We start from the raw sequence: 14,361 nt of genomic DNA on the forward strand, positions 1-14,361 counted from the left end.
ATCTACCTCACATTGACCTTTGCTTACCACAGTTTCGTGCCTCAGTTCTGGTTCAGGCTCAACGACTCCTTCGTCATCTTGAATATTAATTGCGTTAAGTTGTTCCCTTGGGTTAGGTTCGATATTACTTGGCAAACTACCTTGTGGTCGTTCGGAGATTAGTTTGGAAAGTTGGCCTATCTGAGTCTCGAGCCCTTGGATCGACGCTTGTTAATTCTTAAGTGCTGTCTCGGTATTCTGAAAATGGGTTTCTGATACTGATATGAACTTTGAGAGCATCTCTTCAAGATTTGGCTTTTTTTCCTATTGGTAGGGTGGTTGTTGGTAGCCTGGAGGATGTTGTGGTCTTTGATTTCCTTGACCGCCCTACGAGAAATTTGGGTGGTTCCTCCAACCTACATTAAAAGTGTTACTATATTGATTGTTTTGAGGTCGAGGATTATTACCCATGTAGTTTAATTGCTCGTTATCCATGTTGTGGCGATAAGGTTGGTATTCCGAATGGTTTGTTCCACCGCTACTTGCTTCGCACTGCATTACTGGGTGAACTTGTGAAGAATTAAGAAAACCATCAATCTTTTTATTTAAGAGTTCTACCTGATTAGAGAGCATGGTGACTGAATCGACGTTATAAATGCCGGCTATTTTTGTTGGCTTCGTCCTCATGACTTGCCACTGATAGTTATTCAGTGACATCTCTTCTATAAACTCATAGGCATCTTCTGGTGTTTTATTGTTGATGGTTTCGCCCGCCGCTGCATCAACCATTTACCGAGTCAAAGGATTCAGACCATTATGAAATGTTTGTACTTAGAGCCAAAGCGGTAACCCATGGTGAGAGCACCTTCTCAAAAGGTTCTTGTATCTCTCTCATGCATCGTAGAGTGTTTTTAAATCTATCTGTACAAAAGAAGAGATATCATTACGTAATTTAGTCGTTTTAGCCAGCGGAAAATATTTTAGTAAAAATTTTTTGGTCATTTGTTCCCAAGTAGTAATTGACCCTCGTGGTAACGAGTTTAACCACTGTTTAGCTTTGTTCCTCAATGAAAAGGAAAACAACCGAAGACGAATAACATCATCAGAAACGCCATTGATTTTAAATGTATTGCAAAATTCCAGAAAGTTTGCTAAGTGAGCGTTGGGATCTTCATCCTGCAAACCATCAAATTGAACAAATTGTTGTATCATCTGGATAGTGTTAGGTTTTAATTCAAAAGTATTTGAAGCTACAGCAGGTCTAACTATACTAGATTCAGTTCCTGTTAAAGAAGGTTTAGCATAATCATACATAATGCGTGGAGCAGGATTTTGATTAGCCGCGATTGCAGGAGGTAGCTGATTGCCTTGGTTTTCAGCCATCTCTTCGGTTGGGGGTTGAGTATCGTCTTCTTGCTCATTCTTCGTGTATCTTAAGCTTCACCTTATTTCTCTTTGGTTTCTACGTACTGTGCGATCGACTTCTTCGTCAAAAAGTAATGGTCCCGACGGGTTTCTTCTAGTCATAAACTATGAAAACCTGCCAAGAGAAGGAAAAAGTAAGTTAATAAATAATAATTAAATTAAATTAAATTGCAAGAAAAATAAATGGCTAAAGTAATAAAAATTAAGCGTTCCTAATATCTTAGTTCCCCGGCAACGGCGCCAAAAACTTGATCGCGTTATTTCGTGATAGGTTTTAAATATTTATAATTAATCATTCTTGAAACTAACTATTATCGCGATGTAGGTAAGTGTACCTATCGAACAATAGTATAGTTTTAGCAAGACCGGATTGTCGAACCCAAAGGAACTAAAAGTACTAGTAATGACTGTCTTTTTATTATCTAGCCTAAGAATAATGGGGTTTTGTTTTTAACTAACTAATTATCTAAACTAAGAACTCACAGGGAATAGAATTGGGGAATTACTTTTGGGAAAATCGATTGAATGGAGACAATACCTAAGGAAAAATTCACCTAGACTGTACTTGTTATTTCGGCTCCGAATCGGACGATTTATTCATTTAACTTGTTCCGTAGAGATCCCTAAGTTATGTTATTATCCCTATTCAAGACTAATAATGTCTAATCCCTAGATTGAATAACCGAGACTTTTCTCTAATTAACACTCTAGGGTTGCATTAACTCGATCTATGGATCCCCTAATTAGGTTTCACCCTAATCCGGCAAAATCTTGTCACCCTATGTCTAGGTGCGCAATCAACTCCGCTTAATTATGATAAATGTACTCTTAGCCAAGGTCTATTCCTCCTCTGAATAAGAGCTTATCTTGAATCAGTATCCTGGGATATCAGAACAAGAATTAAGAACACATAATTAAGAACAAGTTAAATGTTTATCATACGATTCAGAAAATAATAATAAGATTCATCTTAAGTTTCATTCCCCTTAGGTATTTAGGGTATTTAATTCATAACTAAATAAGAAAACATCTCAGAAAAATAAATAATACAAAACATAAAGAAAACCCAAAAATCCTGAAGGGGAATTGAGGAGAGATCTTCAGTCTTGATAATGAATCCTGCTTCTGAGATGAATCAATCGGCTTCTTTGGAGTAATTCCTTACTCCCTATTCTGTGTGTCCTCTTTTCTCCTCTTCTAGGGTGTATTTATAGGTTTTGGAATGCCTATGAGCCCTCAAAAGTGGCCTTTTCCGAATTGGACTTAACTTGGGCTCGGTAGGGACACGCCCGTGTGACATGCCCGTGTGCGATTACTCCAGGCCATGTTCGAGCCTGTTAGAATGGCACGGGCGTGTGCTATACCCGTATGAGTCGTGCTTCGATTCTGCCAGATTGACACAGCCGTATAGTCTGCCCGTGTGAGGAAGTCCAGGCCGTGTTAAGTTCGTACTTTGGCCCATTTTCTCTGTTTTTGGCCCGTTTCTCGTTCCTTTCGCTCTCCTATGCTCTCCTAAGTATAAAACATGAAATTAAAGCATTAGGAGCATCGAATTCACCAATTCTAATGGAAAATCATCCATAAAATGCGTTAAACATGGGGTAAAAATATGTATAAATTACGGTTTATCAATACAATATTTCCGGTCTCACCATAACTATACTACTATTCGATAGGTGCGCTTGCCTTAGTCAAATTTTTAGTTAGTTTCACGACCATCAGGACACACGGCTGTGTCCCAGCCCATGTAACTCACTGACTTGGGTCACACGGCCGTGTCAAAGGCCGTGTGTCAGCCCGTGTGGAAACTGCACCTATACGATTTTACAACACATTCAGAACACATGCTTGTATGTATTGCCTGTGTGTGACACACGACCGTATGACAAACCGTGTCCCAGGTTATGTGTACCTAAATGTACCTTTAAACTCAAGTTTACCAAATTGTGTTTACTTAGACACCTAAGCAACCAACTCACCAGTTATTTAACCTATTCCAAACACAATTAAACATGCTCAAAACAAGCCAAAACACCCATCCTAAGTGCCTAAACAATGTACCCTCATTGATAGCACATTTTATATCATCAAACATATTAACAAAGCGTCAACCATTCAGAACCTTCAGTCATACCAATTTAGCCAAAATTGAACTAACATTTAGCTACTTAGGCTACCAAGCTTAAAGCTAAAACATATACCAACACATTAAGCTAGGCTATCATACCAAAACATAGCCTCAACCACAACTATATATACAAATAACCATTCATTTCGCTTGAAAACCAAAATATCATAACATTATCAACAACATCAACCAAAAGACCTCCTAGGTACATGCCATTACAAAATAGAACATCACCACACTTGAGTCTAGGATCGTTGTTGAATGTTGAGTAGACAGTAGCTGAAAGTACCTAACCTCTGCACAGAAAATAAACCATACGCTAAGTATAAGTCAATGGTATTTTATAATCCGAACAATTTAAACTTGATATGAGTAATTAAAATGTAGGAATGTAACAAGTAATGTTATGAGCATATGTTTCAATTCAATAATATAAATTTGCTCATTCTTTATACACATCCACTAGATTCATCATGTTCTAGTACATGACAATGACATTTCATATAGCATTTGATAATTTCAACTAATGCAATGGCATGACATCCCTAAATTCTTCCTAACCTATGGCATGCCATCTATATCTGACATAGCCCGAAATAGTTGTTTCTATTCACTTTACAATACAACCAATGTCCTAATTTCATATATGTACATGATTTCATATAATCATGTATTCAATTTGGTAGCAATCGCAATTTCTCAATTACACATATTCATTTCAATATTTATAAAAGAATCACATTTCTTGATATTCATAATCATTAATTAATTATTCAACCCAAAATACAATAGTACCCATCTCAATTACTTACCATATGCAAACAATTTAATATGCAACAATTTTTAAATTATTTCGGATTATAAAAACACAAATCATATATTCTAAGCTACTCGATGTCGACGTTATCTTTTCCCTTCGTACACGAGGATTTTGGAACGATGTTTTCAATTGAAGTTTGAACCCCTAAAATTTCTTATATCCGTGCGTGCTGTTCCTTTCTCCTTCCCTAATTCGTTTTGCATGTGAAATAAAAGAAAGAAACGAGTTTTGTTTTGTTTTAATGCACTATCTATTATTATAATAACTTATATATATTAAGTTAGCATAATATATATTATAAAATACATATCATAAATGTTTCATTATGACCATTAAAAGGAAATAAAGGTATATTTACTTATTTAGTCCCTTTAATTAATTTCAATCTATAATTCAACTTTCAATACCTATGCGATTTAATCCTTAAATCTTAATAGCTCCTAATTCATGAAAATTACTTATTCAAAATTTAATTCGCCTCTAATGTGACTCCATAAATATTTAATAAACATATTTACTGGTCCGATTTGTAGAAAAGAAGTCCCGAAAATATACTTTCTGACAACCTTAACTATCAGGTCGTTATAATATCCATGTGTATGATGAATTTACAAAGTTTCACAGGTAATTTCAACATTTAAGTTCATACTTCTTTATAATATGCCCAATTCTCACATTTTGTACTAAATCATAAACAAGTCAAAGTTCAATAAATCATACATATATTCACAATATTAAATACATAAAGGTTTAAACACAATTTCATAATATGAACTTACATGAAAAAAATCGGCAAACAAGTTGAATTGCAAGGACTATTCGTTAATTTTGTCTTTCCCCTAGTTATCCTTGGTTTGATTGAATCTTGATCTATATAAGAATTCAATTCAATTAATCAATTTCAAATAGTTCATAATAGTCTACTAAATTCATGAATCATACTAATTTTCATTTTTGAATGTCCCTAAAGTTTTTCTTTTTACTCAATTTAGTCCTCAAAATTGAAATTGTCATAATTTTCAAATTTGAGCTTCAATTTTGAAATCGATCTCAATTTCATCCTTCTACATTCCTCTACTATCCATAATTATAGAAATTTAATATCAATTTTGAAATTTATGCACATTAGTCCCTATGTTAAAAAACTAGCAATTAAACTTACAAACTAGTCTCTCTCTTTTTTCTTTTCTAAGCTTAAAATCTAATAAATTAACACTAATTTCATTAAGTATTCAATAATGGAAAATTTTAAAAACTTTAACATTTTTATAAATTGGTACACGAGTTAAATAAATCTAGCTCTCGGGACCTCAAAAATATAAAATTTACATGAAACAGATTTGAAATTGCTTACAAATTGAAGGACCAAAGATTGAAAGCTTGAAACCCTATTATTTTTCTATAGCTTCAGTGAAGAGACGAGGAGAAGAAGGAAGAAAAAATGGTTTTTTTTTTAAATTTTTAATTTCCTTTTATACTTAGATTAAATTAATAAATCTTAATTAATTAATTAAATTTTAATTAACTTAGCTTATGATTAACAAATTTTGATGGATGAAAGTTGTCTTCCACCACCGTTTGGTAGTTTAAGAAAGGTTCAATTATTGAATTGATCCTTTGGTTAATTAAAATTTTATAACGATTAATTTTTATCACTTTTATAATTTAGTTTTTGTACCTTAATTAATTATCTAATTGACAAAATTAAATGACTAAATTTTAATTAAACCTTATACTAACCTCGTAAATATTAAATATTAATATTTAATATTGTCGCTTGGTCATTAGAAATGGGATTACGAAATCACTAACTTTCTAGTCGTTACAGTACGCTTGCAGTTAAAAACCTCTTTTAAATTGTTTTATAAAATTGTTTGTTTTATCCGCACGCACGAATGCGGTTAGTTAGAGAACAAAAAGTCATTATATCTTTATTTTACTGAACTAGAGAGTAGATTAAGTCCAACAAAACACAAATTTCTCATAAATTTACCTTCTTTTCACTTCTATGAGTTGAAGATTTATTACATCAAAACAAATCCAGTTCCCATGTTTAAACTTCATGTATCAAAAATTTTATTTTATACAATAATTTATTAAATATATAAATTTTATTATTATAAATATAATTTTAATTATTATTTAATATAAAATTACTTTAAATTATTTATTTTAATATATATATATGATTTTCTATTTCTAAATTATTATTTAAGAAAAAATATAATTTAATTTGTAATAAAATTGTTTCAAGTAGTATACATTAACTAGTTTTAAACTAATATCCTTAATAATCATCTTTCATTCTCATCTTACCGTTATAACTGCGATTGAATCCAAACACATTCCACCATTGCTTTTAATTTCACAGTTATAGTACTCAATCTCATCACTATAGTACTTAATCTTACCATTACCATTGTTTTTAGGGTGGGTTTAGATAAGCCGTGCGTTTACCTGCGATTAGTGTAAAAACAGCGGTGGTGGTGAGATTAGATACTGTAACGATACTATAATGTGAGACAAAAAGGAAATTAAACGCACTGCACCACAACCCACTGCCCATCCAGACCTACTCTTAATCTTATTGGAGTTAATTGCACCACCCACCAGTGAGTAACTTCAATAAGATTAAAAAGAGTAACTTCAATAAGATTAAAAACAGCGATGATGGTAAAATTAGTTACTATAGTAGTGAGAAGTACTATTGTTGTAAGATTAAAAACAATAATAAAATATGTGTTTTGATTCAATCATAGCGGTGACAGTGAAATGAAAATAGAGAATGACCACAAAGGACACTAAATAAAAATAAATTTATATATAATAAAAAATTAATACTATATGTATATGAAATAATAATATAAATTAAATTTATATTAATGCTAAATGATAGTTAAAAATATTAAATTGCTTAAAATATCAAAGACACATTAGTTAAAAATGTCGTATGGGTACCATGTAGGAATTTTAACCATTGCTCCAATTAAATATTTGTAAAATTAAAAGTTATATATAATTGAAGTTATAAATTATTTGAATATTTAATTTATAATTAAATATTATATTTTAAAATTATTTAATATATTTATTTAAATATTTTAATCAATATGTAATCATATTAAAATGATAAATAAAAATTGAAAACCTCTAAATCAAAATAAGTAAAAAGTAAATAATTTACAATTGGAAACGGAGATATAAAATATGCATTGAGGAGCATATGCATTAATTTTAAAATTAAATTAATAAAGTTATTTTAAAAGTTTAAATTCAAAAAAGTAAAAAAAAAATGACGATAATACAAATAAAAAGTACGGATATAACACGAACGATAAAATTTAGTGGGATGATTGGAGCAATAAACCTTCCCTGGAAAATTTAAGTTCAAGTGAGTTGAAAATGATTCAAACGTGTTGGACTTTGTAATCCAAACAGATGGTTTCGGCATAATAGCCATCATAACAAAAGGTATAGTGGCGTATTTACCCCTTTTACTTTAGCAAAACTTCAATGTGATACCTAAAGTTTCTAAGGGTGGGTTTGGATGAACGGTACGGTACGGTGCGTTTAGTTTACTTTTTGTCTCACATTACAAATCAGTATAGTATCTAATCCCACCGTCACCGTCGTTTTTACACTAACCACAAATAAATGCACTACTCATCTAAACTCACTCTAAATGTCCAACATGCCCCTGTACTAAGTCTAAATGGCATTAATGTCTGACATGTTAGAAAACATAGACCACTCTTGTCATGCCACGTGTCATTTTTCTACAGGAAAAAACTGACAAGACAATTCAAAGGGCTTTGAAACAATTTTATCATTTTTTTCCTTTTCATAAATTCAAGGATTTTTGAAACAATTTTACTATTTTTTCTTTTCCAAGGAAAAATATAACTTTATTAAAATCAATCTCTAACGTGGATCTCTCCTCAATATTCAATTTTTTTCTCTTTCATATATCATATATTTATCCTATATTTTCTTTCTCTATTATCTTATCATCTTAAAAAACACAAATCTTTTCTCAGAAAACCCATCTTGTAAAAAATGATGTTTTAGCTTCTAACATTCCTCTTTAACTTAGTGTCTCTTTCCCTTGTTTTGTCTCAGCCATCTATAACTGTAACAACTTATCTCCTATCACTCTTACTCAGTACAATGACCTCAATTATCGCCTCCTATTACTTTTCCCCTTCCTCCCTATCATCGCCTCAATCCTCCCTCATCAAGGCTAGTTACAACATAACTATAGTGGGTTTAAGCAAGACTTTTTTCAGAGCAGCACTTGCACAAAAAGTAGTCCATGCATCAAAAATAAATCCCAAGGAACCTCAAATTTCAAGGCAAAAACATATTTTTGAAAAACTCAGAGATAGTTTTCTCACATATTCACCAAAAATATTAAATCTTTGAGAGATTTTAGAAAAAGAATTTACCCAAATGGACAAATTTTCACCTCAAAGTATAAATGAAAAATGAAAAAAAAATCCAACCACAAATGGAAAATTAAAGAGGAAGAAGAAAAGAAAAAGACAATTGTAACACCTCTCACCCAACCTGATTGTCGGGTTTGAGTTGTAGAATGCTACATTCATTGTTGGAGTAATTTCAGAAAAATTTTCAACATTTAACTAATCACATATGCAAACAAGTATCACATACTAAATATGCAACACAATCATTTCCGAGTCCCACACGAGCTTAGAAAGCTCTTTTGTTAACTCAAGCATGAACTAAGATCAAATTGTAAAATTTTGAAATTCTCGAAATGACGATGCGACTTCATCATCTCTACATCATGATGTCACTAAATCAATAAGTCACGTCGTGACGTCATGCATCTCGACGTCGCTACAACACTCTCTGTTGGATCACGTTGAGAGTTGGTAGTCATGATAAGGCCCTATTTTTGGCTTAAATCTCATTTGGTACCTAATTCAACCAGTTGCAAATTAACCTAAATGTTGCAAACATCTTTTAACAACTAAAAACATCCTCATTCCATACCATCCCATGCTAATACAATCACCTAAACATGTCATTCAAACATGTCAAATACATTATCGTCATCATCTAAGTTCAAATGTATCTTTACTTATACTATATGAAAAATCAAGGACTTATATAGTTTCCTCGAGATACAATCGAAATATAAGTGAATCACATTTCATGCTTTGCATCTAAACATGTCAATTCTTATTTACTCATCAACTCATTATACTTAAACAATCTCACCTTTCAATCCTTAACATAGCAATTCACACAAATGCATGATCACTATCTTTAGTGATATCAAACATAACTAAACATGCATCGTATAAGTCATTCATCAATTTAACATCCAAAATCAAGCATTAACTTGGTCAAATGATAAGCTAGCATGTGCAGCACAAACATTACCAAAACTACCTCCTTGGTACACACATTATGTTCACAATTCAAGTAACTTATTGAACCTATATACATGTCACAACACTTTAACCAAAATGAGCATAACTCTACTGATTTGATGATAGTGTGAGCTTCACTTTGATCTAACTCGGGAGTTCCACAAGGTAACGATCTACAAGGGAAGGAAAACAACTAAAGTAAACATATAAAATGTTTAGTAAGTTCATTTGATAGATATTATACTTATCTTATTATTATGCAAGTAGAAATGAAACCTTAGTTTGGCATATTATTGTCTAGGACATGACAATCAGACATCAACAAGGTGAGCTTAAACAATGTACAAGATCATCAAATGCTATATGTTACTTAGGCATACCATTTTATGTCACTCTCTTCTACTTATCAAAATTGCGTATTCAATTAACAAATCATAAATCTATATCAAGCACACATGAATCAAAACAATCACATTTCTCCATCATCAATTTCATCAATACATCAATTACAATCAATTTCATTTAAGAACAATTCAATTTGATTACCAACAATCCATTTCACTCCCTTTACAAGTTTACAAGTTCATTTATATCAATTCACTCAATAAGTCCTAGTAAAATGGACTCGGATACATGGGTAAACTACACCACACCAAGTTGCTCGTCTGAGTTGAATATATATATTAGGTTACCCATTCGGGCTAAACCGATATCACAACATATCAGGTTACTCATCCGAGATAAACCTGTGTCACATAATGATAATCTACAATGAATATTGGATCCCAATAAAACCTATGATAGCACACACAAGACCTTATTGGCATGCCAAACATATCCTAACATTTTACTAAGTTCACATAGGCCTCAATTTCTCATATTACAATATCATCCCTGTAATTATTCATATATTCATATTATATGTTGTGTATGATCGCATGCCTTAATTACATGTCCTGTACACATTCGGTCTTTCACATATGAACCTTGTACTATTTCATTATAACCAAATATCACATAACATCTCAATTGAATGCATACTAGTCGTACATGCCAAATTCACAATTGTTTTAATTTTTTTCACCAACATGTATAATTGAAACCAGATACAATATAACATATGACATAAAATAAAATAGTAAGTTCCATATGAACTTAACTTTTCAAAATGTGAAAAGAGTGGATTACTTTAGGGACTAATCCACAATTTTAGTTTTTCTTCTATTAGCTCCACTTTGATCCAATTTTTGATCTATACAATTATTTTATATAACCAATTAATACCAAACATTTTCATATTATGCCATGATATGAATGAACCTATATGAACTCAATTTTTATATATGCCTAAAATTTTATATTTTATTCAATTTAGTTCTTGAACTCGGGATAGTCATAAATTTAATTCCTAGCTTCGGATTAAAATACGATTTCATATAGTCTCATCAAGGGCCCTATACTTTCTATTTCTAACATAATTTCATGATAAGCTTCACATTAATTCAATTTGGTCCTTAATGTAACAAAGTTAATAAACAAACTCAATTAACTTTACAATATAGTTCTTTTCATAAACTAAGCTTAAAATTTATCAATTTCAAGCCTAATTCTTTAAGAAATCAACAATGTAAACTTTCAAAAACTTTAACAATTTTACAAATTAGTATATGAGCTAGTTAAATCAAGCTCTCATGACATCAAATCTATAAAACTTACAAGAAAAAGATTTAAATTTCATACCTAAATGTTGGCTGAATATCAAGCTTGTTTCTCTAGGTTTTTCACACCTCAATGGACGACAATGAGATGAAATGATAGAAGAAGATGACTTTTCATCCACTAATTTAACTTATATAGTTTAATTAAGGTTTAATTAACATAAACATGGTTTAAATTTATTTAATCTAACTTTAATCATTCTCACTGCATTTTGACATCGCCATATGCTAAATTCAACTTTAAAATAGTTTAATTATCATTTTGGACATTTCGCTAATTAAAATTTAAGTCCTTAAGCCTTTTGTTAATTAAAAACCTACAATGGTTAGACTTTTACAATTTAGTCTTTGGGCCTTAATTAATTATTAATTTGATAAAATTATTGGATCAATCTTTAATATATTTATATATTTAATATTTATAAACCTAGTTTATAAAAATGAGGTTTCAAAATCATATTTTTTTAATACCATTAAAAATCAGTTCGCTACAAAAATGTTCATCCAAAGCCATCTTCTCATTGATCTTGGATTTTTTATTTTCTTGAACATAAACTCTGATTCGGATTTTTTTTTTGTCATTTCGACTGTCGGTTCATCTTACAAATGAAACGGTAGCAGTAGCTTCTTCTCATCAATCCTCGATCTTTCACCAGTCAGATTTTTAAAATGATCTCTTACCCCACAGCCATGAAACCCTAAGTTTCTTTTTTTTTATTATTAAATCGTGGAATGGTTTTCTGTTCAAGATATATAATGGGTTTTTAATTTAGAAACGTTTTTCTTTTATTGTTTGCCTTGGAAAAGGAAAAATGGTAAAACTGTTTCAAAGTGCCTTCAGTTGACTTGTCATTTTTTCTACATAAATTAGGCATGTGGCGTGATAAGAGTGGTTCACGTGCCCTAACATGTCAGACATTAAAACCGTTGAAATCAGGTGCCAGATTATAAGAAGGGAGAAAAGTACAGGGAGCATATTGAACATTTGAAAACTATAAGTACCACATTGAAAATTTTGGTAAAGTACAGGGGAAAAATATCGAATTATCCCATAACAAAATCTATGATACGCCAATACAGAGTAAATTTAAATGTTCCGATGTTATGGACTTAATAGACCATGTTTGAAGACACCGATTGGAATTAGTTAATTAATTTTGCTCAACTTTATATGGTTTGGCGTAATGAGTCGGAAAAAATTTTGAATTAATTCGATAAAAATCAGTTTTAAAATGTTACTTTTATTAAAATAATATAAAAGTTAAATTCAATATTATTATTTAAGTATTTTATTGAATTAATGTTATTCATCAATTAAATTTTAACTGAGTTGTAAAATAATTAAAAATTATTTTTAAAAAAAAATCATTACGAGAGTGTTTATAGTTTTATATTGTTATATAACATCTAGAGAAATATACATATGATAGAAATTTAATTTGTAACATTTCAAGTCTTATTTGGTTTTAAATTTTTTTATCTAAATTGTGAGTATATCATAATCAATTTTTTTTTATTTGATTCAAACAAGTGAATCCATTTGAGAAAAGAAAAGGGAAAACCTTTGAATTTGGTACATTTTTTAGCCTGCCATAAAAGGATCGCAAGGTTTGAATATACTGTTCTAGGAAATTGAACGTGTAATTGATTTAAGATGGCAAAAGCAGAAGCAGAAAAAATGTGATAAAATTGTTGAAAAAGTAGTAGCATTTAAATGGTCAAAAATGGTGATTCACGAGATCAAACCAATAAGGTGAGTCCCCTTAATTTGACAATCTTATAAAAGATTACAAACTTTCCTGGTTTTTTTTTTTTCACTATGATTTCAAAATATAACTCAGATTTTAATTCTAAAAATAAAACTTATATTTTCAATTAATTTTAAGTTTTTTTTAATTGAGTTTTAAAAGTGTTAGGGTAAACTATATAAATGGTCATTGAACTATATTCACATTCCTGTTTTGGTTACTTAACTTTAAAATTTTTTTTATTTAGGCGCTAATGTTTGAATTCATTCTTATTTTAATCACCGCCGTTAAATTGATAACATAAAGTCTTTTTCTACCTACTATAATAACAATTTAATCCTTAATACTCATATATTCTATCAATTTTATCCTAATTTTAAATAATTCAATAAATTTAACCCTTCACATTTACAAATTCTATCAATTTGATTATCAAACTTCCTAACCAAATCTTTCAGCTTTTAAAACAGAGGCATTCTACTTCTATAAATTTGTAAAACCCAAAAAAGAAAAAAAAAACTTTTCCAATAAAACAAATGGTAAGAGACTCTATATTGGTATCAAAATAACCCAATAAAACTTATTTTTTTCTAATTTACAATACTCGAGCTTAAAATTTTATTGGGTTACTTTGATAATTAAACTTTGACATGTACATAAAGACTAGTTTGGATATTGTATTTGCAAAATTTGAAATGTAATTAAAGTGATTTTTGGTGTTTTAATCAAGATTTACCCCGTTACTTGATTTGAACGTATTTATATCTTGTATTTGAGTTTACATGAGTTTAGAAATTGATCTGTAATGCTTTGAAACCTAGTGATATGTTTTGGTAGTGTTTGGGGATGTTTTTGGAGTATTTTTGGAATTTACAAAGGGTGATGATGTGACCTCGGCTTTGCAACATCATAACATTTGCCCGTGACGTTGGGACCTTGCCTTTACAACATTGTCACATTGCGCAACTAAAAATTGACGTCACAGCGTAACTTGATTCACGTCATGCCCTTAAGCACTATTCCAACATTTTTTTTCACCACTTCATTTGTATTACACTATATTGTCTATTTTGAGTCCTAAACGCTTCTAATCTTTATTGAATCATTCCTAAATAATTTTAAATTGTTTCTAAAGCATTTAAAT

The 14,361-nt window shown here is 30.6% G+C and overlaps 1 non-coding gene across 1 annotated transcript; it reads left to right on the forward strand.

The window, feature by feature from the left end:
• Nucleotides 1–826: 826 nt before the first annotated feature.
• On the forward strand, nt 827–933 carry LOC128285867 (small nucleolar RNA R71). Its single transcript, XR_008276414.1, has one exon. It is a non-coding gene; the product is annotated as a small nucleolar RNA R71 (small nucleolar RNA).
• The last annotated feature ends 13,428 nt before the right edge of the window (nt 934–14,361 follow it).

This window comes from Gossypium arboreum, chromosome 12, assembly GCF_025698485.1.
Source record: "Gossypium arboreum isolate Shixiya-1 chromosome 12, ASM2569848v2, whole genome shotgun sequence".
NCBI lineage: Eukaryota > Viridiplantae > Streptophyta > Magnoliopsida > Malvales > Malvaceae > Gossypium > Gossypium arboreum.